This window comes from Monodelphis domestica, chromosome 8 (genome assembly GCF_027887165.1).
Source record: "Monodelphis domestica isolate mMonDom1 chromosome 8, mMonDom1.pri, whole genome shotgun sequence".
Lineage (NCBI taxonomy): Eukaryota > Metazoa > Chordata > Mammalia > Didelphimorphia > Didelphidae > Monodelphis > Monodelphis domestica.
The window spans coordinates 252,583,584-252,609,463 of record NC_077234.1 but is presented as its reverse complement, the minus strand read 5'-3'; the positions used below and the strand labels follow the sequence as shown (position 1 = coordinate 252,609,463).

The following is a 25,880-nucleotide window of genomic DNA, read 5'->3' as shown; positions in this document are numbered from 1 at the left end:
GTGATCCTCTTTCATTTCTTAAGAGACCACAGTATTACCAGATGTGTGGCTTGGGGCAAATTTGGAGAAAATGTGGATCAGAAAGACAAAAGTCCCAAATATGTGGATGGTCCAAGGCTGAGCTAGTAGCACTTGTCCATTCCCCTCCTCCACACAGCTAGAAGATGCCCTAATTGTAAATAGTTCAAAGAAATGGGTTGGGTCTTAGCAGACAGAGATCTTTAATGCTGCCCTATAGGAGCCTTGTGGCCTTCAGCCCCTCTCTGAGCTTTAGTTTCTTGGGAGATAAAGGGAGGATAATCATATCTGCTTCATCTACCCCACGGGATGACCATAGGGATGACATGAGATAATGCATGTAGGTCTGAGTGCTAAGAACTGCACATTGCCCTACAAATGCCAGGCTTTACTGTTATTATTCCACTTAATATCTGGCTGTCAAGTCATGCATTCCCTAATGAACATAAAGCACACCATCCAATATTTATTCAGGTTCTTTGCAGATATTCGCAAGGAGACTTATTGGCTCTTATCCACTCTGTCTAATTCTGTTGTAAGCACGAATTAGTTCATCACTGAAGCAGTTAGCAGGATAGAGTAGTAACTCCTGAATGATTGATTGCATGAAAGTGCATGCTACTTGTTTGTTTCAGGAAGAAAATAAGGACATTTATTCTCTCTTCCTTACTGTCAGTGTACTATTACAAATCCAACAGAAACAGAGTCAGGGAGCACCGATGTCAACACAATTATGCACGATGCTATGCTGCTCTGGCAAAAGGCTTGATACCCAAGTCAGGATCCTGATTTAGATGTCGACACTGGAGAACAAGGTGATGAAACTCAATTTTAATTACTGCCCTGTTGAACTTAAGGGCAATAAAAAAAGGAATGGATTTAGTTTTCCATTTCCATTAAATTTTCAGCTCAGGATACCTGATGGGTGAGGTTTAAGGTAAGGTCGTGTGAATTATGGTGCGAAAACTATGGTTTCCCCAAATATCTCTGAAGTTTTGATGACTTTCAGATTATCTGGAATTTTTTAAACTCTTTACCTTCCATCGTAGAATCACTACTAAGATTTGGTTCCAGCTCAGAAGAGCAGTAAGGGCTAGGGAATTGGGGTAAAGTGACTTGTACATGGCCACACATCTAGGAAGGGTCTGAGGACAAATTTGAAGCCAGAAACTCCCGTCTTCAGACCTGGCTCTCTATGTAATTAAAAAAAATAATTTTGACCTGAAAATATTTTAAGAAGTTGATGGTATCCTTTAAATACTCTGAAGAATCTTGAAGAATTATAAAACCAGAATTGGGAATTACTATACTAAAACCTTAGCATTTCATTCAGTTTGATCCTATCTAACACAGCATTTATTAAGCACCTAAAATAGGCAAGAAATTCTGGTAGCCTAAACAAAGACAAAACAGCTCTTGTTCAAGGAGCACACATTCTCCTGATTTGGGTAAATGAGCTGGCATGGCATGACAAATAATAACGTAACAAGGAGAGAGCGCCGATCCCTGAGGGGAGGAGAGAGCCAGGAAAGGGGCATAAACAAAGGTCTCGGGGAAGAGGTGACTATGAACTACTAAACTATTGAAAGAAACTGGCTATTCTGTGAGGCGGGCGTGAGGAGAGCGTCCATTCTGCATGGGGACAGGGGCAGCAAATAGCCTGTCCTTGTGCTTTTAGTCCAAGATATTTTCCTTATTTTGATATGGAAAAGTGAGACATTTGTGGTCCATCTTTGGATGGAGTTCATAGGAATAACGTGATGTTTAATACCCTCCCAACATTTTCAGTCATCCCTGAGTGTCCTAAAGACGTTTAATGGTGATGCAGTGAACTCTTTGATGACGTTTATTGCATCTGATCCCAGAAATCCCATTACGCCAATTTTGAAGAGTATCCCAAGTCCCGTTGGCTTCATCTTGCCTCTGACAGTAGAGCTCACCCAAGTGACGCACATCCTTAGTGGAGATGTTCAGTGCCACGTCATGTTCTGTTTGTTTCTCCCACAGTCAGCAAGGCAGAGTCAAGGCAAGCAGAATAAACTCTATTGTTCTCAGCCTCCTGCCACCTCAGCAAAATACGAAGCTCATTTTGGTTTTTGTGTCCTTCTTTTGGGTGACGGTAGCCAATGAGGTATGAAGTGGAAAGCATCAAAGCTGGTTTCTCGACACGGGTGTCAGCTTGCGGTCTTGACAATTTTTACTTTGTTTTGACTTTGCCAAGAAAACTTGACAACTCATTGATGGAGAATAAACATTTTTAAGATTTAAGATGGGAGTCTTCGGCCCCAGATCACGTCTCTGCCTTTTAGCTATGAGTGGTCTGTTGCCTTTTCTACGTCGTGAAATCGTGGTTAGACGATGATGGGCATATGCTTAACTACTCATAAATTGCACCTCGGTGTCATCGTGCGGCATTTGGTGGGAAATGTGCGAAGAAGGAGCGTTCATTAACCCCTGAGGAGCGATCGTTTTTGTTTATCCATTTATATTGCGAAGAACACCAAAGTCTAGTTATAAAATCGCCATCTGAACACTAACTGTCATCAGGCATTACTTATGGGCCTTTCAGGGAGAAGCTTAATGAGTTTAAATTAGCCAAAGCTGATGGTCTTTTAAAATAAACTAACATTATAAAATGACTTTTCTGAAATATAGAACTCAGTGTTGCTAGTGCACATCACAGGAAATAAAAAGGAAACTGTATTCAACTCACATATTTTATTCCCATATTTTACTTGTATACTGCCCCGAGGAAGCCCAGATGGCTGAAATGTTGGCAGGCTCCTGCACCTGAAATGATAATAAAATACTCGCTTATTACCTGAGGTGCGTGCCTTGAATGCAATTACGCCTTACCTGCTGCTCCATGCACTGGCGAGACAACATTTTTATATTAAGTTTTTATAACAGGTTATGGAAGTAGGTGCTAGTGGACTTTGCTATGACTTCAATTTATGGCAAGAGAATGCCAAAGGCCAAGTTACTTAGACCACTGAACTGACACAGTAATCATATAACAAAGCGTGCCCCAGAGTGACTTATTATTATTTTAATGTGTTAGAAAGAATCAGTAAGTGATAGACAGGTTAATAAACCAATGCCCCTAATATCCCCCAAAGAATAAATGGAGCTGTTTCTTAACTACCTTTTCTTTTCCTTCCTTTTCTTTTCTACTTTCTTTCTTTCCTTTGTTCCTTCGTTCCTTCTTTCTTTCCTTCTTTCTTTCCTTCCTTCCTTTCTTCCTTCCTTCCTTCCTTCTTTCTTTTTTCTTTCTTTCTTTCTTTCTTTCTTTCTTTCTTTCTTTCTTTCTTTCTTTCTTTCTTTCTTTCCTTCTTTCTTTCCTTCTTTCTTTCCTTCCTTCTTCCTTCCTTCCTTCCTTCCTTCCTTCCTTCCTTCCTTTCTTTCTTTCTTTCTCTCTTTTTCTCTTTCTTTCTTTCTTTCTTTCTTTCTTTCTTTCTTTCTTTCTTTCTTTCTTTCCTTTGTTCCTTCGTTCCTTCTTTCTTTCTTTCCTTCCTTCCTCCTTTCTTTCTTTCATTCTTTCCTTCTTTCTTTCTTTCTTTCCTTCTTTCTTTCTTTCTTTCCTTCTTTCTTTCTTTCTTTCCTTTCTTTCCTTCCTTCCTTCCTTCCTTCCTTCTTTCTTTCTTTCCTTTTTCTTTCTCCCTTTTCCTTCCTCTTTCTCTATGTCTATTTTTATATCTCAATTATCTAGTTGAATGGAACCTTTTCTATTGTGCTTTGCTCATGAACAATAGGAATGGTTTGAACCCTGATTACCAACCTTTTTGAGCATAGCACCCATTGAATATCTATTAAAAACAAGTTTCACACTCTTTCTACTCCCAGGCATAGCACCTCTATGGGCAGTTACAGGTTATGTGGCAGAGTGGCATATCTGTAGGACAGTGAGCCGGTCACTTAAGCGATGCCAGTATCATTGTCCTTATTTGTAAATGAGGATGATAATAGCACCTACCTTATGGGGCTGTTGTGAGTATCAAATGATATAGTATGAAGGTTCATGAAACTTAAAGGGTTTTAAAGGTGCTAGCTATTAATTCCTGATTAAGAAAATATATGCTGATAGAAATACTCTGAATTGTCATATTCCTAAGTGAATTTGTATTTTATTAATCACAACATCCGAAAAAAGTAATATCTCCAAGATATCATTAATTCGGTATGTAGAAAGTACTCTTACTCATTTATTATATTGTTATGATGCATATTTTATTGGAGTTAAGTCAGAATTGTAATACCTGGCATGAATAATCATAATCACTAATATCTGTGTATTACTTAAAGGTTTACCATACACTTTACATATAGTATCTCATTAGATCATACAACAGTCCTATGAGATACGTCTATAAATATCTTCGTTTTACAAATGCATTTGGGGACTGCTGGTAATAATTTTTCAGTGCCGTAAGGATCAATGACCCACAGATTGGGAAATGCTGGTCTCTAAAATATTGTCCTCCCTTTTACATACATCCTCATTCTTTTGATCAGCACAGTAGCACTATCATTCATCTTACATATGAGGAACTGAAGCTAAATGATTTGTTTAAGATGCTATGGTTAGTTAAGTGGCGAAGCTGGGAGCAAGGAGCCATGAGTTATGAATTTTAGCCCAGTGCCTTTTCATTTTACTCTGTGACCTCTCGATAAGTTTGTACACAAGTAAAAATCAGCTAAAAATTGCAGTGCTATAAAACAAAACAACCTCATGATGCTGAGTTTACTTATGGAGCAATTTCAATATCGTATTATTGTTTACTTCCGAGGAAAAAGCATGACTGCTGGTTGCAGTTTACATTCTTGACACACATTGGTACTTGTCATACTATGCACAGAGAAACTCATTAGATATTTATTAGTGATGACAATGCAAGACATCTAGAAAACAAATTTAAAGAGTTAAAGAAACTGTGAATCTGGGATTCTATTTTAAGTTTGTATGTTTTAAATTAGTTCCAGTGAAAACCCTAAAAATTTTAAAAGAAAGAAAGGAAGTGGACATATGTACTCAGAGTAAATGTTTTCTTTCATCTTACATCTAGGATTCAATGTCACAATATAATTGAATTGACAATACTTTTTTTTCTCATGTAGGTATTATTTCCCCCCCTTTCCATTTACTTTCTTTCTAACAGAGAAGCTATCATTCCTTTTCCTTGTCCTCCATTGCTTTATCATTGAAGAGTGGCTGGTTGCTGTTCAAGGAGGTAGATCATCATTCATTTTAGATGATGTCTTTTTGAAAAATCTGACATATTAGGAACACAGTTTAAATGAAAGACTTTTGTTTTCTCTTGAATTGTCTTAGGAGCTCTATCAGTGCCTTGTAGAATAAAGGGGTTTTTCCCCCAAATCAAACTATTATCTCATATGTGATTACTTATGCAGATCATGAACACAATGTTCTAGGAGAAAAATGTAAGAGATGGAGTAAAAGTTAATTCCAAATCAAGAGATAAAATAAAAGCTAACTCCAAATCTATATAAATCAAAACAAAGTTTAGAAAAACTTGATATTTTGCAACATTAAAACATTAAATTCTATGATTTGATCTTAAATGGCATAAACATCATCATATTTTAAATATCTAGAATCTGGTTATTTTCAGTTACCAATGAATTTTTCTTTCTCCAGAGTTTAAATATAATTAGGAAAACTTACTACTCACAGATGCTAAGTTACCCAGGGGATAGAACACCTAGCCTGGAGTCAGGACGTCTTAGGTTCAAATATTCAGGATAATGCTAAAAAAATAAAAATATTAATGATGATTAGAACCCAGCAAGACTAATCAATTGACAATATGAATTCTATGCATATCTCATCAGACTTAGATTTGTAGTCTGCTGCTGTGTTCCCATGAAAGCAATATTATTATCTTAAGATCACCTAGAAACATTTGGAGAAGCCGTGTATCATAGAGGACAAAGTATTGGCCAGGAGTCAAAAGGGCTCCAGTCCAAATTCTGCCTTTGAAACATATTAGCTCTGTGATTATGAGCAAGTCACTTAGTCTCATAGTGACCCCAGATATGCAGTGGAGTGGCCAGTTCTTCTATATCAATGAAAAAGAGTCCCCAGCCAATAGCAAGTGATTTATTCATTGCTATACCATTAATTTCCCCTCTACCATTCTTCTGACCTAAAATGTCCTCCCAGAAGGCTCTTTTTCTGCCTCAGCATACTTTTCCTCTGGCCTCTCCAAAAACCGTTAGACTTACAATGGGAATCTTTTACATATGTGTTGCCTTGCCAATTTTCCTCTTCTTTTCAATTTACATGATTAAAAAAACAAAACAATTGCGAGTTACTGGGATTAAGGAAATTTCTTTTTTCTTTTTCTTTTTTTTTGTTCATCCACAACCAGTATCATGCCATATTTGCTCTCAGTACACTGGGTGAATAAATAAATACCATATTTAGAAAAATCATATATTTAGAAGGAACATCTCATTCACCTATATCCCAGCCAACCTGTGTATAAATATACAAGAAAAGCTCAAGTAGCTCTCTCTTGAACAACATATTTCACACTCCCCATTAATTGGAATTTAAGTGGAAATACTTTTAGGGGAGAAAAAGACTCTCTAAAGCAAGAAAAGCATTTTTAAAAGCAGCTATGATCATTCTATAACAATAATATACTTTGAAGAAAAACCAGCGTGACTTTACATTCCAGTTTGGGGGGGGGGTTATCTCTTTTTTTCCTCATTATCTCTCTTTTCCCTTCCTTTTTCTTTTCTTTCCTTTTGATTCATAATAATCAAGCTAAACTTAAAAATAGAGTATTTGGAGGGTAATCAGGTATCTAAAAAATAGGTTCTATCATTGATTTTTTTTAAGTATCAAAAAGAGAAATGGACTTAGTAATGCAAATTGGAATATAATGGAGCAGAAAAAAATTCTTTATCAAAAAGATTTTAACAGAGAGGCGGTTCTCTCGGAAAAGTACAAATAATATGCCAGAACTAAAATCATCAGTAGAGTGTGAGTTATTTTTTCCACAAAAAGTCCAAACTGTATGTCTAAGATGGTGCCTATGTCTATATTCTGTCAATCATCCACCTTCTTTTATTAGTCTCAGATAGAAGATAAACAACAAGACTGACAGTTTTGTGTCCTTTGGCGTTTTTGTGTCACCCTCCTAGAGTAAGAGGGTATTATGTCATCACTCAAGTCTGTCAGCTTTGGTGTCCTCTTCTGTTCATCTTAAACATTGCTTTTCTCACGTACCTTCCAAATTGATTCACAAAACAGATCGAGATTACATGTTCTTTTAATTGGTAGAATGATTCTTCTCTACCACAGTGTATTTCTTCCCTGACTAAAGAAATTAACCTCTTTTATTCACTGCCCCCAAAGCCAAAATGAAGCAGATATTTCCAGTTGCATTTCTAGCTCTGGAATATATAGAAATTCTGATTTTAGCACCATAACTTAAATGTACTAATGTTTTTAGTAGATAACAGTAGGTCTAAGGAAATATGTGGACATTTTTTGAGATTTTCAAGGACTTTTGGAAGCTTTAAGTAATTATTATATCTAGAATAATGAAATGACATTAAATCAAATGGAAACCATTAAAAAGAACCACAAACTTTGTTATAATTTAAAATTGTACATTTTGTTTACAATTAATTTTTGTATATAATATAATTTAACATAATAGTATAATATAATTTATTATAAATATTTAACAACTTATGACAAATATACTTATCCAAAAGAAACAAATTCCCATGTTAGTTCTGCCCAAAAATCTATATTTAATTCAACCTCCTTCCCACACGTCCCTTTTACCCCAGAAGGCAAGTCATATGATATAGGTTTGCTTATATTATGTGGCATATTTCCGTGTCCATCATGTTGTGATTTTTTTTATATTGGTGATTCATTACTGCTGTGGTCAACAATATGTGCTTTCTTCCCCACCTGGTGGTATAGGGAGAATTATCTGATATACAAAAAAAAGGTCTTAAAGGAGTCATGAAATTTTTCCTGTGATTTGTTGGTGCTTACGTGTTTCTCCCCCCCCCCCCAGTTGTGTTCTCCTAATTGGACATTGCCATTAATTAAAAGGTATTTTAATGATTATTTATTTTACTAGTATGTATTTGTATAGTCCTATACCTTATACCCCACAGTTCTTAAATGCTAATTGATTCATGAATAAGTAGCAAAAAAATTAATTTAGATTAAATTTACTTAACTTAGATACTTCCATGCCTTGGATACTATATAACTACTTAAAAATTATTTTACTAAAAATAAGACCTCAAGTTTTGACAGTGGGTTCTTTCACGCTGCCAACACCTGCCTCTTTCTCAATTTAATTCTCTACATCTATTTTCCTTCATTGATTTCAATAAGTGGGCTTTTTCCTAGTGCTATTTCCCTTTTTTCTTTCTCCTTCATTGTCAAACTTCTTAAAAGAATGACCTTCATATGGTGCCTCCATTTCCTCTACACTTATTTACTACTCAATTCCTATGCTCTTCTGAACTGATATTTTTCAGTGTCCTTCAGATCTCTCTGTCACTAAATCCAGTCTTTTTTCACCCCACTCTTATCCTCTTTTTCATTTTTTATTGTAGTCTACCTTTTGATACCACTTTCTTGTTACCATCCATTTCCTTGGTTCCATCTCCTACTTCTTTGGCCACTCAGCCATTTCCTTTGTTAACACTTCATTAGCTTTTTATTCTTTAACCATACGTGAAATACTGTAGCTGCTATCATTGATTCTTTTTTCTTCTTTCCCTGCAATCTCAAAGTCTTGAACTTTTATAGCTCTGAATGACTGTAGCAACCATAGTACAATGCTTTATTCTAAACATGAGATAAAAAGTAATCAAATTGCTCCATGGATCATCTCACAACTAGAGGCTGACAAAATTGGAACTAGAACCGAGACTATCTGATTCCTAATTTATTATACTTTCTATTATAACATCCTGCCACTAAATTCCATTATAATGAACATTTCCTGAGAATCAGAAGATTTACAAGTCCTCAAAATTCAGTTAAAGAAAATACCTATCATTTGATGATTTCAGGTGCTCTATGACTTCAATGATCATCTTTATTCAGACAAGTCAAAAGTACATGCCTCTATCTCCCAATTGCCTTCTAGAAATCCATTCTCATACTTCTATCTGCCAACTGGATGTCTAAATATAAAGTCCCCTTAGTATCCTAAACTCAACATGTTCTAATATGAAATAATCCTTCCCTACACAAACCATGCCCCTGATTCTCTTTATGGATCCAAAAAGTTACATCGTGTCACCATCCTTCCAGTCACGGATGCTTCTAAGTTTTGAATCATCTTTGATTGTTTACTTTCACCCACACCTGACATCAATTGGCAATTTCTCTAAATTTTACTTAAATATCCATCATACCTGTCCCTTGTTCAAGTGCTTTTTTTTTTAATTTAGATAATTGTTGTAAACTCCTCCAACATCTTTCTGGTAACAGCATTCCTATGGAAGCCTAAATAGCTTTTAAAATTCATCATTCTATCACTTCTCAGAAACCTTCAGGGGCTCCCTATTTTTTATTGAATGAATTGTAATTTTTTTATCTTGAAATTATCTGCATAAAAAGACTCCAATCTATCTTTTCACCCTTATCTCATGTGACTTTCTTCCACATAAGCCATATTCCAGCCAAATAAACTGTATGCCATCACCCATTGGAGGCTAACCCTGTTCCATGGTTGGACCATGCCTAGGATGGGATCTTCTCTTAAACAGTTTATGAATCTTGGATTCCCCCTCCCTTCTTTTAAGCCTAAATAAGATGTCATCCACTAAATGAAGTCTTTCTTGAACTCCTTTACCCCACGTTTCTTTCCTCAGTTCAAAGTCAGATTTCTTAGATTTTCAGATTTTCTCAGAGCAATTTTGCCTCTTGCCTTTGTATTTACAGAATTTATCCTTGTATTATAATTAGGTCCTCATAGTCTCTTCTTCATCCCCCCCCCCCAACTTTCACTTCTTTACTAGGTTCAAAGCTCCTTAAGAGACTGACCTCTGATTTATTTATCTTTTAATCCCCTGCTGCCCAGCAGGTGTGTATATATATACATACATACATATGTATATATATATAATAACCAGAATAGGTTAAATTTATAAATCTCCCAATTTCCTTGGAACTTGGTGAGATGATCAATTTGACGTTGAACTTGTGAGCCCTTGGGATGATCAGTCCATCATCTCTTCATTCAAGTCCGAAGGTGACCATTCAGCTGCTTGAGGTTCTTCTGGCACAGCTTTCAGTAACACCTTTAGAAAATTCACTCTTCTTAAGAGGGCTCAACTCAGACTCTTTGGTCTGGAAGGTCCCCATCAGGGCTCTTGGCAAGCCAGGTAATCCTCCATTTTGGGCTAAAAAGGTGAAATATTCTCCATTCTCTCTAATATTGCCATTTTCATGGCCAAATGTTTTCTTTTCAAAGCACCAAAGCCCCTCCTTCCTCCATCAACACAGTTGATCCCCTGAAACCATTAAAATATAATGATCACAAGCAAAAAAAAATGAAAATTCACTCTTCTTTCAGCTGGGAGCTTCCTGGCTGTTTTTGAATTCTGTTTATGTGGTGAAGGCTTTAGGCAGCTAGAGGGAGGGAGTGTTGTGTCAATTCAGGAAGATCTGATTTTAAATCCTGCTTCCTACCGAGATGTTTGACCCTGGGAAAGTCACCTTTCCTTTCTGGGCATGAGTTTTCTAATCTATGAAATGCCTCCTTGCATTGCTGTGAGGATCAAGTGAGAGAACGCAGGTAAAGCTCTTTCCAATTGTAAGGCACATGAGTTCTGGCATTATTGTTATTTGTTCACTGTCCTTCATTGGAAAGGATCTGCTGGAACAAATATACAATTGTGTGGTCGATGATTCATGAAACCTCTCATTTGGATTCCAGTAGATAGGATTTAATTTACATTGTATTTCCTTTGTCTGTTCTTTATGACCTCCGTGAAATAGACTGAAGACAGGAGTAGAATCTGTGCTTAGCCAGTGTGGCCTCAGAGGTCCTCATCTCCGTGCTATTTCCCTAGTGCCAGAGAGCAGACTCCCCTCAACGCTGTGGCTGCCGCGCCACTACAGAATTTCCATCTTGATGGTTCCTTCTGGAGAGTACATTCTCCATGTGCTTTAGACACCTCCTCCATCGTCCATCTCATTGCAGCCTGGCTACACAGAAGACATTCAAGGTTATTTCAGAAGCATTATCTGTAATGCAATCAAACACAATGTGCTCCTTTATTGTAGCTTTCACCTAATGTGTCTAATTTGGTATATTTTCCCTTGTCTTTTTAGTGTGGTTTGGCGATTTCCTCTTCTGAATGACTGAAAAAAGGTCTTTTTTGCCATGCCTACTCTTAAAAGCCTCTTATCCAATTACATTCCATCACTCACTCTTCATGCATTCTAGCATTCCTAGTTTCTGTCATTCAAGTTGCCTATTGGATTTCTTTCTTCCTAAATTTAAAATTTTTTGTTTTACCTTGCTAAGATTGAAAGAATATAATTTTATTTTCTGTTGCGAAAAACACCTCCCAAGTATACTTGCCGTAGAAATACTTAATCTTAAAAATAATTAATTAATTTAATTAATAAAATAATAAATAATAAATAAATACTTAATCTTAAAAATTTTATTAAAGTCATTTTATTACCATAATTCAACTTAGTATCCTTCCCCCTCTCTGAGAGATATCCCACATAAGAAAAAAGATTTTAAAGTGAAAAAAGAAAGAAAAAGAAGGGAAAAATCAGAATAACTGATGAATAAATTTAAAAAGTCAGTAAATCTGTGTTATGTACCTAGAGTAGAATTTAATAACAATGTACTGCCGTGTACAATGCTCCCAGTTAGTTCTAGATAGAGTTGCTTTTATGTGCATATTTTTGACATCATACTTATTGTTATTTTGCTTGTTATCTTTCTTTTCATTTGTTGTTTTACTCATACTTTACTTATGAAATGTTTTATTCTGATATAGCTAAGCACTATGAAAAATTATATTCATGGTGAGATGAATATAAATTAAGATTTTTTAGACTGATTATTTCACTGGGCATAGAGTTGCCTTAGCAAGTTACTAAATATTCTGACATTTGTTTTCTAAAAGCCCCTTCACTTAAAATGTCATCTTTAAAATGTTGACACCTTCCATTTTGTCCAGATTTCTTTAATTTGCTATTATACTGCCTAGAAGTTGAAACTTCCTCCAGTGACTCATATAAAAACTTTTCTATGCTTGTCATCCTCTGTGATTTTTGTCAGTCAACAAATATTTAGTAAGCACTTCTATGTACCAGTCATTGTGCTAAGTGCTTATGGGTACAACTACAGAGAGAGAGGGAGAGAAACAGAGGCAGAGACAGAGAGACAGAGACAGAGGGAGATGGAGAGAGACAGGGAAAGACACACACAGAGGCAGAGAGGGAGAAAGGGAGAGGAAGAGGGAGAGAAAAGAGAGGGAGAGGGAGCATTAACTCAACCCATGAAGCCACATTCCTAGTCAAAATCAAATTAATAAAGCTTCATACTTTGACACGCATGCACAGTCCACACAGCTAGTATTAGAAGAGGTATGGATTTAGGAAAAGAAATCTGAATTAAATATCTGTGATAAAACTCTGTCATATAAAACCAACAAGAAACTGATGCAAATCAATAAGGCTTACTGGTATTACAAGCCATGAAAGGTCCCCTCTTCGTTGTCCTCCCAGCTTTCCCTTTCAGTGTGGATCCTCTAGGGATGGCGACCACAGCTCTGAAATACATGGTGGTTCTGCACTACTAGATCTTTAGCTCCAGAGGCTTCTTTGATGTCTTCAGTTTATGTAGGAAGAGGACACAATAAGCCCAAACAAGAAAGTGCCTTCTCTTCCAAGTCTAAGGTAGACTCTCCCAGAAACATGCCCCCATCATCATCAGGAAGTGTAGACGTGTGAAGTTTAGGAATAGAGAGGCATGCACACAGGGCTCATGTATGGGCCAATATATGTGTCAAGATGGAGCAACAGGACTGCAAGCCTGCCACGGTTCTATTCTTCTCACTGCTTGGCTGTAGTCTCTGCCACCTCCAGCTTCTCAGTTGTAATACTCTAGTTTTATTTTCACAGACTCATGTGACTATACAAGCTACCCCAGGCAGCTAGTGGCTCAGTGGAAAGAAAAGATTTCCTCATCTGTAAAATGTTATAATAGCATCTGTAGCCCAGAACTGTTATGAGGATCAAGTCAAACAATAGATGTAAAATGCACTTAATAAAGTACATAAATAAGGTACACAGTAGGCATCACATAAATGCCTATTTTCTTCTCTTCCTCTATCAAGTAGTTGTATGTGCTATTCCACTATCACTGCAAGATGCTGCTAACTAGGGCTGTTCTTTTGATGGCACCTTGGCTATCACTGTCACTGCCAATTACTGTCTTAGCTTAAATGCTTAGCTGAAGCCCTGCAAGGTTACCTCGGCTCTACAGTTCTGTCCTCTACTCTTTCTTGTGCTCTTTTTATATTTGCATGCTCCTGCTGCATGAGTAAAACCTCTCTGCTGTGCACCACTTGGTTGGTACCACTTGATGGGATGATGCTTTGCTGTCATCTTCATTGTCAATATCTCTCGACACCATGGAAACCTTGACCTGTGGTTTCATTAAATTGTCAGTCAGGAAGCCTCCACTGAAAATCGTACCAAAATACATCCATTCGGTTTTCAAGTTGGCACATTCACACCAGAGCAAGAATGTACAGATAAAGAACTGGTCTTAATAGCTATGCATATGTTCCAGTTTCAGTTGAAAGTCCAGAGTTCAGGGTCCAGACTTAGATGCACTGGATTGATCCTAAAGAGATCCTGATTCCCTTAAACAGGAGATCTGAGTGCATGAGTAGGGGGATATTAAGCTTTTCTCTCTTGTTTTTCCTTCATCCTGACACAGAAAGAAAATTCTCTAGAATAAAGCTTAAATGTGACATATCAAGGATTTGTGGAAAAAAAGATTAACATGAGGCACAGCTAGATAGCACAAAGGATAGAGTAGGGCCTGGAGTGAAGAAGACCTGGCTTCAAATACAGCCTCAGACATTTCCTGTCTGTGTGACCCTGGGCAAGTCATTTAAATTCAGTTGCCTAGCTCTTATGGTTCTTCTGCCTTAGAAATGACAGTATTAGTGTTGTTGTTTTAATTAATAAAATATTCACAAGTGTCTTGGACTCTCCACAATCCCAGCATCAGTGAACCCATTGCCTGTATCCATGATGGCAAACCCATGGCACGCATGCAAAAAAGGCACACAGAGCCCTTTCTGTGGGCATACAAGCTGTTGCCTGCCTGAGTTCATTGCTAGAAAGGCAGAGGGACTTGGGAGGAGTTGCTCCCTTCCCCTTCTCCACCGTGCTAAGGACATTTTTTTTTCACTTCACCTGCCCCTCTGTCTAGCAGACCAAAGGGAGCACTTCCTCCCAGGCAGTGGTTGGGGGATGCTGCAATGGTCTAGGGAGTGGCACAGCATGGGCTCTCTGGGGGGCAGGGCACTTGGTCTCTAAAAGGCTCACATATAGACCAGAGTCTATATGTTTATACAAATTTAATCTTTTATGTTTCCACCCTTCATTCCCTCTCTGAATGCCAGTTCACTATTTATTATTCTAGAATTAATTCTGTAGTAATATGTGATATTCTCTTGGCTCTATCTGTCTTGCTGTTCATTAACCTATATAGTTCTTTCTAAGCTTTTTTTAGTTAGCCTGCTCATCATTTCTTATGATGCAATAGTATTCCATTGCAATCATTTACCACCATTTGTTTAGCCACTGAACAATCAATGAACATCCCTCATTTTCCAGTTCTTTGCCTCCATGAAGATAGCCTCCATAAATATTTTTGAACACATAAGTTCTTTTCCTTTCTCCCTGATCACATTGGGAAATAGACCCAGCAGGGATATTGCTGTGTCTAAGGGTTTGCGCAATTATATAACTCTTGGATATAATTCCAAATAGCTCTCCAAAATGGTTGAATCAGTTATAGCTCCTCCAACAATGTATTAGTATTCCCACTTTTCTACATAAAACCTAAAACAGAAAGTTTCTTTTTTTTAAGGATTAATATGATCCCTTCTAAGAAAAAATAGTCAATGTACAAATACAATAAGAAGCATAAGATCTCTATTTAAATTCCCCCAAATGCTTAAAACAAAAATTCTTCATTTTTCTAATACTTGATAAAATAATATTTCAAAGTTCAGTTATTCAAAGTTCATAGTTATCAAAAATTCATAAAATTCATTTTGCATCACTATCAACTCAAACTTTTTGATGTCTGATCTACTTTAGCATCTCTATTTTCTTGAGGATTGTTAACATACATAAGAGACCAGAACAAATACTGAAGAACACAATAATAAATTCTTAAAGCATAATATAGTAGCTCATTGTCATAATTATACTCTCTTAAAAACTAAAGATATTTTGAGGAGTTGCTCAGCAGATATCATTTTCAGCTCACATTTTGATGTCTGAAGCTAAAGTTGTCTAGATCTTCTAGTTATCCAGTTATGACTCATAAGTTTTTCTCAGGTTCAATATGAACCTCCTATAAGCTTATCTCCTCTAAAAAATTAATTGTGCCATTTGAGGAAATCACCTTCTACAAAGCCATCAATACTGACTCAAGGAACTCAAGAACTCTCTAACTCATGAATATCCACTGAGGCTGGAAACATCCATCTTTCAGATTTTCTGGTTGCTGGTCAAAGATGCAGAAGAGGGCATGTCTCCTGAAAAAGAAAGAAACAGGGCATGGCTACTCACTCCTCTGAGGGTGGAGACATTCCCCAAGAGTTTGTCCCCCAAGACTCTCAGTTGTCTATCTTCTTTGACATTTGGATCCTAGACCCAGAGATCAATAAAGACTAGCTAGGTACTCTCAGAAATAAGGAGCACATATCCCTTAATAAGAGGTTACGGTACCTATCCAATTCTAGGGGTCACCCTATCTAAGTGTGACCAGTCAAATTAAGTGTCTGTAATTCTTAACATCCGCTGCACCCTTTTGCTACTACTTCACTGTAGTGTCAGGTTGGTATGTTTCAACCCAATGTCTTTAATTTTGTCTACATTCCAAGCACATAGTTGGCATTTAATAGTGCTTGGAGAAGGAAGGAATACTATAAAAGGTGATTTCTTGTTTTGTAATTTAAGAGGATATTATGTAGCTATGATAGAGCAGAATCATAAAGATATTACTCAGTTTAACTTCTTTGAGTATAGAGAAATCAGATTACCTGAATGAAAAGTGGAACTCTATGATCCTGCATTGAAACAGTATTGTGAAAGAAATACATCTTGAACCTCAAAAGTCAGAAAGCCACCACTAAAACTTCTAGGCTGGGTATTGGGTTAAGTTTATGCTTGCTATATAACAGTTGGAAAAGGAAAACAATTGAAAATTCTAAAAGATTTTAAAATTAATATAAATGAATTCATATATAAAGAATTAATATATACATATATGTATATGTGAATTTTAGATTTTAATTTGGATCCAAAACTCACATCTGGGTTCTTATTCCCAGATGATTTTTCCCCTTTTATTTGTTTATTCATTAATTTGTTCATTCATTCACTTATTTTATTTAATTTAGAATATTTTTCCATGGTTATATGATTCATGTTCTTTTCCTCCCCTCCTCCCAGCCCCCACCCATAGCCAACAAGCAATTCCACTGGGTTTTATACGTGTCATTGATCAAGACCTATTTCCATATTATTGATATTTATGCCAGGGTGATCCTTTAGAGTCTATATCCCCACTCATATCACCATCAACCCATATGATCAAGCAGTTGTTTTTCTTTTTTATTTCTACTTCCACAGTTATTCCTCTGGATGTGGATAGTGTTCTTTCTCATAAGTCCCTCAGAATTGTCCAGGATCATTGCATTGCCACTAATGAAGTCCATTACATTTGACTGTACCACTGTGTATCAGTCTCTGTGTACAATGTTCTCCTGGTTCTGCTCCTCTCACTCTGCATCAATTACCAAAGGTAATTCCAGTTCACATGGAATTCCTCCAGTTTATTATTCCTTTGAGCACAATTGTTTTCCATCACCAACATATACCACAATTGGTTCAGCCATTCCTCAATTGAAGGACATCCCCTCATTTTCCAAATTTTTGCCACCATAAAAAGCGCAGCTATGAATATTCTTGTACAGGTCTTTTTCCTTATTATCTCTTTGGGGTACAAACCGAGCTGTGCTATGGCTGGATCAAAGAGCAGACAGTCTTTTATCACCCTTTGGGCATAGTTCCAGATTTCCCTCCAGAATGGCTAGATCAATTCACAACTCCACCAGCAATGCATTAATGTCCCAATTTTGCCACATCCCCTCCTGCATTCATTGCTTTCCTTTGCTATCATGTTAGCCAATCTGCTAGATGTGAGGTGGTACCTCAGAGTTGTTTTGATTTGCATCTCTCTGATTATAAGAGATTTAGAACACTTTTTCATGTATTTATTGATAGTTTTGATATCTTTATCTGAAAATTGTCTGTTCATGTCCCTTAACCATCATCAATTGGCTTGATTTTTTTTGTACAATCAATTTAGCTCCTTATACATTTGAGTAATTAGACCTTTGTCAGAGGTTTTTGTTATAAAGATTTTTCTTCCCCAATTTGTTGCTTCCCTTCTAATTGTGGTTGCATTGGTTTTGTTTGTATTAAAACTTTTTAATTTAATGTAATCAAAATTATTCATTTTACATCTTGTACTATTCTCTATCTCTTGCTTGGTCTTAAAATATCTCCTTTCCCAAATATCTGACAGGTATACTATTCTATGTTCAGCTAATTTACTCATAGTTTCCTTCTTTATATCCAGATGATATTTTTTAGAGAACACTAACTGAAATAACCAGACATACCATGCTAATCAGGGTGAGGAATAGGGAAGGAAAAGGAGCACCACAATGATGGCAAAAAATTATCCTTTCTGAATGAGAGAACTTTTCTCCTCGAGCACTATCTACAGTTGTCTGTGATAAAATATTAAACAAGTGTCATGAAAGCCAATAGTAAATTTTATAAGATCTATGATATTCAAATATCTCTCGTGATGGTTACACTGGAGATTTAAAATTGAAAAATTATAAAAAAAGTGATTCAGGTTTATCATATTTCACTACCTGGGATTTTCAATGATCTTTGGGACATGTGAGGATTTGCTAGCTTCATGTAATAATGATGTTCTTCCTCTGACAAAGACAGAATTATTGAAATTTTGGAAAGGATTTTATAGCTAGAAGGGACCTTAGTGATCACCTTAGAAACAAAGACCTAGGGAGATGAAGTGATAGGTTCAAATTCAGTCCTGCTTCGAAATAACATTATAGTAGCAAAAGTGGCTCTCAGTCCAAAGAAATAGGTGTTGAAATTTTTATTTTTGACTTTACCCCTGAGCAGAATTGCAAAACCCAGATTGCTATGATGCTATTGCTGGAGAGGCAGACCACCTACCCACCTCCAGAGGAATAAGGCCATTTAATACCTTCCTTTCTAAAGCAATTATTACTCATGCCTAGATGCTAAGGTTTTCTGTGTGTATGTATGTGTTTTGCATATTTGAAATTCTAGAAACCTTATTTCTGGGGGTCTGGGGAACGCTTGCAACAAACAGGCAAATGCTTTTAGGGAAAGGGATGGAAGAAGGTTTGGTGCCAGACTTTACTTCTTTCTCTTTACCTGCTCCCCCCAAACTCCCAAAGTTTCACGTTAGAGTTGGAAGGGACATTAGGGATGATCTAGACACTCAGTGTCTTAGAGGAAGACTCATTCAACTCTAGCTAAAATTAAGGCTTAATTAAATTGGAGTCAAATGGTATACAAATCTCATAGGCTAAGACTATTAGCATTGGGGGAAACTGGTTGATGACTTTGTCTAACATCTTCATTTTATAGTAAAGAAGACAGAAGAGTCTGTGTCAGAGCAAATTCAGTTCTTGCTCAGTTTTGAAAGCTATACAAATTTGGCCTTCTTTTAGTGAATGAGGCTAAGGGATAGAGAGTATAATGGGAGCAGGAGAGGAGGACTGAATTATCTTAAGTAGTATTCTCTGGACTCAGAACCAGCAGCTAAACAAGAAGGTGAACTCCTAGGTCTCTGAGCTTATTTGGCCCAAACTTAAGGATTTACCACCTTTATTCTCAGGGAATGTGAGCAGTTGGGGAAAAGAGATGTCTAAGAATCAAGGGATGGAGAGCGCAAAACCTGGTTCCCACCCTTGTCCTGCCTCGTGTATTTCTTCATAAGGGCAAGTTAACTATTCTGATAGGCTAGAAAGAAAATCTATTATTGTTCTTTGGTTGATTCATCATGTCCAACTCTTCATGCCCCCATTTGAGGTTTTCTTGTCAAAGATTAAAATTAGAGTGGCTTAAGTTCCTTCTCTAGCTCATTTTACAGATGAGGAAAATGAGGCAAATCTGGTTAAATGACTTGCTATGAATCATACAGATAGTAAGTGTCTGAGGTCAGATTTAGGGCTGGGAACGCAGTTCTCTCTTCTTGGAGTAACTCTGTCTTGTATTAGAAAAGGATAATCTGTGGAGAATAGTTCTGGTTGTAATAATTGGGATATTCCGGCTGTGACTAGAGAGATACTAGGGAAAACCTCAGGGTGCCTAGTTGTAATGGAGATAGAAATACTTATGAGAGGTAGAGAGATGCTATTAGAGATATTCTGGGGTTGCCTATTGATCACTACTGATGACTAATAGATTAAAATTTTTCCTACCCTCCTCCTCCCTTGATAACACCCTTCATCACCCTTCTTCTGAAGCCTTTGGCGCCTAGGAAAGAAGCTACCAGGGGACCTGTTCCCAGCTTCTCCCTCTTCAGCCTGACTTCACTCTCCAACTGACTTTCCTGGCAACATTCTATTTGGAAAGTTCTTTTTACTTTGTTTTGCAGGCATGAAATTCTCTCTTCCTTCCTGCCTCTTTCACAATCCCTAGTTGCTGTAGGACCTGCCATCCCCAAAGTGCTGCCCTTCCTTCTTTCACCAAGATGACACTTTCACTTGCAACTTGTCTCTTGTGGCCAAAGCCTTGGAGGCTCCTCAGCTCTGGGATTTTTATTCTTGGGCTTTCACCTCTTTCCAAACAACCAAATGAGTTGTGACACATCTCTGTAGGTCCTGTTAGCAGTCACAGGGTGGGATATAATCAATGAGGAGAGAGAAATTCTATCCCACAGAAAGGAGCATCTTGATTCTTCCCTCATCATCTTGTCACTATTTCCTGGCCAATATGCCTTGGTGATCACTTCTATCACATCACCAAGAGGCTCTACCTTGCCTTCTGCCTTGGAATTTCACAATTAGCAGTTGTTCTTTCACCCTCTGGCTCTGGAACAATTTTCTTATGTTGGGGAAAAGCCTTTGACATTCTTCCTGTATGGAGGAACTCTTTTGGCCAGACATGCCTTTCTTACACCATAAAACATTTTTTGGCTGCCTCTGCATTTCTGGTTGGGGAAGAAGGGATGGTCTCCATATTTTCAACTTCCATCGATCAAATCTTATACTGCCACCTCTTCCACAAAGCCATTCATAATTTTCATTCACTGATGTAATCTCTTGTACTTTGTACTTTAAGGCAACTGGATGGCACAGTGATAGTGTTCTGGACCTAGACACAGAAGAAACTTGATTTCAAATTCAGCCTCAAGGACTTAACTAGCCGCCTGAACCTGGACAATTTACTGAATTACAGCCTGCCTCAGTTTTCTTATATGTAAAATGGGGATAATAACAGCACCCATTTTAAAGGTTTTTTGAAGATAAAATAAGTTTTTGTAAAGTGCTTTACAAACCTCAAAATACTATAAAATATTAGTTATTATTATTATCAACATATCTCTTATTGTACATCTTATGCCATGTTTATTGATTATTATTTGTATAGTAGTCTTACTTTCTCTACTAGATGATAAAGTGTTTGTATTAGTCATGTTCAAATCTCCAGAACTAGCACAGAGTAGCAAAGCACATTGCTTGGTATAATTAATTAATTTGCTTACTCTAATGAGAAATAACCAGAAGTAATCACTGGAACTCCTGTAATTTTTGTAAGACAACTCTCTTCAAATGAAACATGCCAAATTTCAGCTCCCAATGGATTTCATATATTTATTTGGATTAGATCTATAATTCAATGGTATAGGGGACTCCCAGTGAGGAAATACCCTCTACTAATATCTAATCCTCAAAGCAGTTCATAATCCATTTTAGCCTACGCTGGCTATCAAAAATTGTATTCTAAAATTTTAAGAGATATTTTAAAAATATAGCTGAGAAAGAGACGGAGAGAGACATAGAAGGAAATTGAGATTTAATTAATTGACATGGTTAATGACTGGTGTGGATGAAGATGAACATTTCTGTTTTAGAGAGTGATTAGGGTGCTGAATAGTTAAATTAATTTCTCAAGGAATTATCCAGTATGTGTCAAAGGCAGGATTTGATCCTACTATTTTCCTGATTCTAAGGTCAGCTGTCTGTCCATTGTGTATAGAAGAGAGCTGAAGAAGGCTGCAGAAAATAGGAGACCAGAAATATTCAAACCTCCTCCAAAGTATTCTGAATGTGTTTATTTCCTGGTATTTCAAAAGCTAAGCCCAGCCAGTTATAGAATATAAAGCTCTCAAAAGCCAAGAAGATCAAACTATAGGGTAATGGTTTCTATAGCTAATGAAGCCAGATGCTATTTCTTTCCAGTATGCCATGTAGATGTGTTTTCCATAATAGCATGGCATCTAATCTTCTTGTCTCTTTGATATAAATGCACTCGCAGGGCTTCACTACATGACTACATGGGGTAGTTTTACGGTTAGATGCAAAAAATGGATTTCACATGGCTATGAGACCAGTATATTGTAGGCAGTTGCAAAGAGTGAATGCTAACAAACACTGCATAGTCCAAATGCCAAGTAGCTTTCTTTTTATAGGGAACTAGGCAAATACTGTTGCAAATGATACCAAATGCTGAAGGGCATTTTCTGTAAGGAAATGACAAATTATTTGATCAAGATCCATGTATCTGCCCTATTTAAATCATTTGCTAACACATTCAAGAATTTTTTTGGTGGGAGAAGGAAGACTTAGTTATGGTTATATGTCTCGAGAAATAATATTTCTTAAAAATTTTGTCTATGGATTTTTTGCTGATCAGATAATTATAATAATCTATAGCATAAATATACAGATGCACGTGCAAAGTCTGTCTTTATGACACATCTAGTACGTGGATAAATAATGGGTGAAAACTGGCACATATAATATCAAGGCAGAAAATCTTTTTTGCACAGATCTGACGAAGGAAGTCTGTGTCTTTTGTGTGAGAACTATCCTCGCTGCATGCAGAAAGGCTGATCACCAGAAGGTTGGTCAGCAGATGATGAATGATTTTGGCCATAGAAACCCACAACCGGTGTCTTATACACCACGCAGGACTGTGGAGGGAATAGTTACGCTGACAAAATCATCTCCATTTGAGACAGTGAAGAAGTAAAGCACAGATTTAGAAGAAACTGTCAGTAATAATCACTGCACACCCCAAACTACTGCAATGCAGATGCTTCTCTGCTGGCCAATTTGAATACAGGGGAAAGCACAGAGAGCATGAATATTCTCAAGTTCCTTTGCTTTGCTGAAAAATAAAATATCATGATGAAATAAGGGTTGTGAAATTGTCCCTGTCCTCCTTCATTGAGAGAATTTATTTTATGGACTGACATTATACTAATATTTGACATGATGTTTCAAAATGGAAGTACGCAGCACTGTCAGCAAAAATCTCAATTTCTAGGCATTTTGGATCACTATTTCATAAACTGACTTTGTTATTTCTGGGATGCTGTGAATAAATGACCTTTTCTCCATGTTTTCCTAGTAGAATTTCAATTAAAAGAAGCATAATGTTTTGTTTTTTTTTATGCAGGGTTGTAGAAAGTCTGGATCTGTAATTTTGTAGAGATCTTCCCCTAATAAAACTCTTTTCCTAATCAAAGTACTTGTCTGTGATTTATAGTATCAGATTAAATTATATTGTGAGATTTCTAAGGTCAGGGATTATTTTTTGCTTTTAAAAAAAATTAAATTAAAAAAAATTTTCCCCAGGCATTTAACATGGTGAGCAGCACATAAGGAGCTTAATAAATTCCTAAAGAGTTCTCCAAGGTGGTGAGAGGTGAAGAGGCTGGCCTATATTCGCAGAGCGAGTAAGAGTCAGAAGTACGATGGAAGCCATATATTCCTGACTTGAAAAGCAGCCCTCTCTCCACTCCGCCATTTGTAGAATCTTATAGTACAAAGGATATCTGAGGTCATCTTTTCAAATCCTCCTGGATCTAATCCGAGTGAGAAGGAAGCCAAGACTAGAGGATCCAGACTAAAAAAAGTCTCCGTAGATTTAGTCAAATATTAAAGAAGTAGAAAAATAGAAATGGAAACGGCTTGTTTCAGAGAAGACGGTGATGAAATGATTCCTCTGGAGGAGTCAAAGTGCTCTTCATTACTTCAGTTAAAGAGTAAAAGTCCAATTCAATGACTATTTCCGAGGAATTTTTACAGTCAGACACTTCTCTTCCTTTTCTTTGACTTTGCTGAGCATGCTCATATGAGTGACTTTCCTGTCATCTCTTTCCTCAAAATGGCATGTTATTGATCAAAGTAGTAACTCAGGAATAATAGTACTCATTTGGAGGTACTTTCTGTATGCTTTGGGACAGATAGGAGATTGTGATCCATACTCACTCATCCGAACATTCTAGAATAATTAGTTTTTCCATTCATCTCAGTGACCAGTTTCCACACAAACAACTGGTTCATTCTGGCAGGTGATCCAATTTAGTCGTTAAACAGACTGAAAATATCAAATTGAGCTGTTTTCCATCTGGTGTTGTTTAGACACAGCCTTAGAAATGATTAAACATATTTAGTTTAAAACATTGCTTTTTAGGTATAAATCTGACTCTTCATGCTTAAAGACAGATGATGCAAAGCGGGTGCATTTAAAATGAGTAATCCTACAATAAAAAAGAGCAGTGCCATGACAATTAGATGAGCTACGGTGAATTTCAAAGATACAGTCAGGGAACGACAGAGGTTGTGGGAAAAGCTCCTGGAGGTGGCCTTGTCCCATCTTGTATTCTTCCACCCTCAGAGTTGCCGTGCCCTCTTGTTCTGGACTTCTTTGGTGCCCTTTGTAAATCTGGGGAAGCCTAAGGATTTCTTATCCAAATAATGTTTCAAAAATGCATAAAATATGTATCAAAATATATTTTAAAATTAATTAACTCCAAGATTAAGCATTTCTTCCCTAAGCCATAGTTTCATCCAGTTTCTGTTTGAAAAAAAAAAATCAGTGATATTGAACTCACTACCCACAGCCCGTGTCCTAAAGCTATCTATTGATTTTTAATTGTTCTCATTGTTAAAATACTCTTACCTCTACAAAGTCCAACTCTGCCTTCCTATGCGTCCAACTGCTGCTATAATTTAAGTCCTTTGGTGCTCTACAGAATATGTTTTATCCTTGTTCATACAATAAGAGTTCAGATATTCAAATGCAATTGTCCTGTCCATCCAAGTCTTTTCTTCTCTGGGTAAAATGTCTTCATTTCTATTGCTGTTTCTCACAAGATCTGGTTGCCAGGTTTCACCAATCTTGGTTTCCCTTATTTGGACTAGCTGTATTTTAAATTGCTATTTTCTTATAACATATATCTGTTCAGATGAGTGTTTGAATATGTGCACTTTCTTTTCATTAGGGATCTGAATAAAATGATTAGAAATGATTATTTTGAGTATGTAATTCTTATATTAAGAAATTTGATATAACTAAATGCTGATGGTTATTAACATAATATGAAAAAAATTTTTATTGATAAAATTAATGCCATTACTGTCTTCCTCTTATCTTCTTCCAAAACAATCTGAAATGGATAGAGGGTTATCAGTAATTTTTAATTTATACAATTATTAAGAGTAATAGTTGGAGTTCTCAGCCATAACTTTAGTTGGAATAGTTCTCAAAGCGACCTATTTTCCCATTCACAAAGAACTCCTTTTGGTAAAAGCTAAAATAATTTTGGTAGGAATATTTGCATATGGTGGATGGCTTCATTATTCATGTATGTTTCGTGTTCCTTAGTTGCTAATTAAAAAAAGAAGATAGTTTTTGCCTGAGAATAATATGCCTACTTACAGACTATAAAACTTTTTCTAAAAAGTTTATTTTATGGTGCTCTGGTTTCACCTAACAAGTCTTGCCATTCTAAGAGTATGTTCATGTAAATGTGCAATGAAAAGACAAGACAGAGTCAAATATAGTCTTAGAATAATGCCCAGAAGCCCGCCTTCACATTTTAAAGGACAATCTTGGCACTAGAGTATTTCTCTAACATCTGATTTTCTCATAAAGTGTATACTTTCCTGATGAAATAAACAATTGAAATATCTATCTCTCTCTCTATATATATATATTAAATCTAGAATTACATCTAGATATTACCAACAAAGTCCAGCAAGAGATAGAGAAATTCCATTTAAAATAACTCTAGGCATTATAAAATACTTGGGAATCTATTTGCCAAGACAAACACAGGAATTATATGAACACAATTTCCATACAAATAAAGTTAGAGCTAAACAATGAGAAAACATTAATTGCTAATGGGTAGGCCAAGCTAATATAATAAAAATGACCATTCTCCCTAAATTAATTTACTTATTCAGTGCCATAC

At 36.5% G+C, this 25,880-nt stretch overlaps 1 protein-coding gene and 1 long non-coding RNA gene across 6 annotated transcripts in view; one reads left to right on the top strand and one right to left on the bottom strand.

The window, feature by feature from the left end:
• Positions 1–25,880, top strand: part of CADM2 (cell adhesion molecule 2) — a 1,288,026-nt gene that overhangs the window by 1,063,003 nt on the left and 199,143 nt on the right. The window lies entirely within an intron of this gene.
• On the bottom strand, positions 2,724–19,976 carry LOC103092520 (uncharacterized). 2 transcript variants are annotated; one of them, XR_008913933.1, is made up of 4 exons: positions 19,870–19,976; positions 15,714–15,846; positions 5,709–5,784; positions 2,724–2,808 (listed from the first exon to the last, which is right to left on the bottom strand). It is a non-coding gene; the product is annotated as an uncharacterized LOC103092520 (long non-coding RNA). The 2 variants fall into 2 exon arrangements; XR_008913934.1 differs by having other exon boundaries at positions 2,727–2,808; positions 5,702–5,784.